Raw genomic sequence first — 4,295 nt, 5'->3', positions numbered from 1 at the left:
TGCGGCCCGTGGTCATCGGCAGAGACGTCGCTGGGCCGTTTCCCTCTGAGGTGGCGCGATGCCTCGTCACCTGACACTGGTCCGCTTTGACAGGCTGCGGCACCTCAGTGTTCTGAAGACCTGGTGTACTCACGCCATCAGGCTCATGTTTTCTCAAGGAGCTGCCTCGTGCACAGCGTGGGTCCATGTGTCAACGATGCTGCGGGATTACAAGGTGGTCTCTGAAGCACAAAACGTGTAGGCTGAATTGTTTGGATGATCAGCGGTAGATTAGTAAAACAAGACAACATTTAGTTACATTTTTTTAACAGAGGAAGGTTTACACAAAATCAGAATCACCTGATAAAAAATAACTACCTTTATGAAAATCAGAAAGGTTCTGCCTCGACCTTTGGGTGATTATCATGTGCGGCGGTATATCATTACATGAGTCACATCGTCAGCTGCTTCTGTTCTTTGTTCACCTCTCTGTTGCTCTTTTGAGAATCATACTGAGACTGTAGCTTAGCATAGCATGAAGACCAGGAGCTGGTGGAAACAGCCTTTTGAAAGGTACAAATGTATTTTACAAGCTCCTCCTAAAACATTATATGTTGCTTGTTTCATTTGTACAACACCGGAAGTGTTACCAGGAAGTCGCTGTGCACGGCCGTGAAATCTAGCGTGTTAATCAGTGAGCTGTTGAGGTGCTGGAGTAGATGATTTAGGTGATTGTAGCTTCCTTTGAACAGAGCTCGGTTATCCATTTCCCCTAGTTTACAGTGTTTATTCTACAATTTAAGGGTGGTGTCAAGTTTCCCATCTAACCCCTGGCAAGAAAGAGATTAAGTGTATTTCCATAAATGTGGAACAAATCCTTTAAAGAGGTTAACACAATGTTCATTAGTGTAAAACCTCACTGACTATTGGAGTTCCCTGAAGCCAGTCAGCCATTTGTTGTTACGGAGCGCTCGCTTCCCTATTGTACACGAGGAGTACAACTTGTTTGCTTGCACAGTTTGAGAGTCAGGCTAACATGAAAGGTCAGAAAAGGCATTTTGGAGACAGCTGCTCATGTTGTAACTATTGATTGAATTGTAGGAGGCCTCAGGGAAAACATGCCAATTGTTAAAGTGAGTCGTAAACCCCTTCAAACATTAACCTGTGACTGCCTGCAGCATGCGTGGAGTTTGGTGCTTCCAGGTATTGTACATCTGTTTCCTTTCTTTATGAAACGATTAATTACAAGACTTTATCTATTGTTATATTCTGTAAGATAATGAATTCTCAGAATTACACCGAATGTGTATGTGCATCGACACATGTCTATAAAAACAATACGTCGTCCGGTAAGTCCCAGGAGGCATCGGTTTCATGTCCCCTCCTCTTCCTCCTCCTCTAACCCTCAGGAATGGGAGACATTTCTTCTGAGAACAAACCTTTAATTGTCTGCCCTGTCGACATGTAAGGGAAGTGATGCGTTATATTATATCATCACTCTCCCTGACGGCCCCCGAATGACCCCGGCATCAACGATTCCGCTAAATGGACCTATTGTTGCTCATTTTAATCTTAAACTTTCAGTCATCTGATGAAATGTGTCGGTGACTTAAAAGCAGAACACAAAACAATGTCTGTCTGAATCATTTCCTGTGTCTATTAAACCGACGTCCCAGATATCCGATCAGGATTGACACATGCTCCAGCAGCGCTCCGCTCCTAAGGGCCACGGTCAATGGCGAACATCCACCATCCTGTTCCAGCCTTAAACTGTGACTGCTCTATCTCTTTTGTTCTTCCCTCTCTGCAGCAACACCAGAGGGGAGCGCCGAAGAGGGACTGCAGCTGAGTGGCAACAGTGACTGAATTACCCTTCACCCAGTGAGGGTGCAAGTTTGGGTCAGTTGCTATTGACAAGCGACTGCTGAGCTCTGGAGTTGCTGGAGGGAAGAAGGGAGCTATTGTTGTCCCTTTTTTTGTGGTGCTGTTAGTGAAGTAAATGTTGCTGCAGTTAGACAAAACACACACAACTGCAACTCGGAGACAAAGAAAGTAAAGTGAGCATACACATTTCCTTAAACACAATGTCTGCATTAGTCTATTCTCTGGAGGCGGTGGGGTGCACAGATTCCTTCCAGTGACTGACAACTAAATAAGCTGTGGAATTACAATAGTATTTCTCCCTTTGTACGTGTTGCCGTACACAAGCTGGGCCCGTATTGGATAACTAATTAGGCAAAGAAAGTAAAGTGCGAAATCCTGTATCGCTGAAAGGTCTGAGGGGGGGAAAGCGGCAAAGCATTCTCAGACAAGCGACTGTTTGGTGGACCTTATTGATTCCGAGGCAGAGGCAGAGATCAATGAAAAGAAACAGACTGAGACAAAGAGTGGCATTTAAGGGTGGAAAAAGCTGACATTTTCTCCATCACTGTCACAGCCGTGGCCATAAAGCAGCAGCAAATATTAAAGCATTTCTCATCTGCGCGGGAGTATTGGCAGCAGAAATTGTTTTCTCCGCGGTGTGATACTCAGGCTGAACTCCCAGTACAATCCCCGGGGACTGCAGATTGGTGCCTGTGACATATCGGCACCAGCATTTACACACACCTGCCACTCACTCGCAAACAGCCCAGGAGCAGGGCTGTAGAGGGCAGATAGCAGCCGAGGAGGCTGTCGCTTGGACTGCTGTCAAGGTGGGTAGGTGTGGTGGAATTCATCACTGATAACGTGCTTATGTTTGCACGCTGCGTAGAGTGCTTCTATTAGTCAGCAATGCCCACGACGCCGTGTGCTGGTCGTGCATGTGTAATGAGCATGTGTGTGTATGTGTGAATGATGCGTCGCTTATCCGTGTGCACTTGTGCTCGTGCGGCCGCATTTGTGTCTACAGTCCAGGTATGCGTGTAAAATGCAATGCGTGTCTATGCATGTGCTATAACCACATTGTGTGTCATCGTGAATGCGTGTTCTGCCCTTCAAGTGCACTCCCAGAGTCCTGAACTGTGAGCGACACGGGCACACTGCAGGTCAAATGTCAATTTGCGGGATAAATGATATTATGCTTCACTAAGAGAATTACACAGAGGATGTCCCTTGGAGTCACCAGGCAATGTGATCCGTCTTAGTTACTTTGTGTGTCTCTTCAGCCCCTCTATCTGTACTCATCCACTGGTCTGGAACGGGTGTTAAATGGATCCTAGACCACATCCCGTCATTACGAGCTTATGATTTGAGCCTTATGACAGAGAGAGGCAGAGAGGGAACAATGCTGAGGGTGATTAAGAGTAAGAGATCATTATAGGAATACAGCACATTCATTTTTAGTGCTTCTTCGTTTTCACCCCCTCTATTTGCAGGATCACACATCCCTCCCTCCTCCTAACTCATCCTCCCTTCATGTCATCTTGTCTTTATCCATCCCTCCCATTTGTGCCCTCTCTTGCTGTCTTTATTAAACCTGCTCTCCCTCCCTGTCTGACTTGCAACTTTTGCTCCATCTCCCTCTCTCCCTTGCTCCTTCCTCCCCTCCTTTTGCCTTCCCTAGGTGCTATTTGATAGCAGTAAAGCAGGAAGCAGGAGAGCAAACAGCAGGTGAACCCACTTTAATACTCAGCTGTGCCATCTGCTGCGGTCACATGACTGAGCTGCAAACCCGCTCTAACACCGTGATGCCCCATCATACCTGACACGCCGATCAATCACGACCAAAGAGCAAAACAGAGACGGAGCGCGAGAGTCAGAATGAAAAGAAAGCAAGGGAACATTAAACACTGTATGAATGAAACACAACACATTATACAATACATGTTTTGACTTGTAATGTTGGAAACTCATCTGGACTGTTGAGTATAATTAAACAGATTGTTTCCGCAGCAGTGAATTACATAACTGCAAAAATGTTGTCAAAATCTCATCAGTTGTTTCAGACCAAACAAAAGGAAACAAAAGATGTAAAAATGGAAGAAATAATGTTCCATCCTGGATTAATGAGTGTAACTGTATGTCTCATAAAGTAAACACCAATCAAAATGTGATTACTGAAGTCAGATTTCTGTGTGCAAGTGCAACAAATGGTACAACAATCAGACATGAAGAAGAAAAACAAAAGCATAAGAATGAGAAAACAAATGAACCTCAGCCTAAACCCCACGGTCTTGATTGGGTGTGAAGAACACATTCAATTACAGCAACAGTGGCCACAGGAAATGATTTCAGTCAAAACTGCTCCTACCACAATTAAGATGTGTTAATTATGTATTTCATTAAGTAAGTGGATTAGAAGCAGTGCTGATGAAATCGTAACGGGGTTTGCCGGA

The 4,295-nt window shown here is 45.1% G+C and overlaps 1 long non-coding RNA gene across 1 annotated transcript; it reads left to right on the top strand.

The window, feature by feature from the left end:
- The first annotated feature begins 460 nt into the window (after nucleotides 1–460).
- Nucleotides 461–4,013, top strand: LOC130195525 (uncharacterized). The gene is made up of 2 exons (XR_008832079.1): nucleotides 461–2,672; nucleotides 3,524–4,013. It is a non-coding gene; the product is annotated as an uncharacterized LOC130195525 (long non-coding RNA).
- The last annotated feature ends 282 nt before the right edge of the window (nucleotides 4,014–4,295 follow it).

The sequence above is a fragment of the Pseudoliparis swirei genome, chromosome 6 (genome assembly GCF_029220125.1).
Source record: "Pseudoliparis swirei isolate HS2019 ecotype Mariana Trench chromosome 6, NWPU_hadal_v1, whole genome shotgun sequence".
Taxonomy (NCBI): domain Eukaryota; kingdom Metazoa; phylum Chordata; class Actinopteri; order Perciformes; family Liparidae; genus Pseudoliparis; species Pseudoliparis swirei.
Note: the sequence above shows the minus strand (reverse complement) of the source record. Positions and strands in the feature narration are given on the sequence as shown.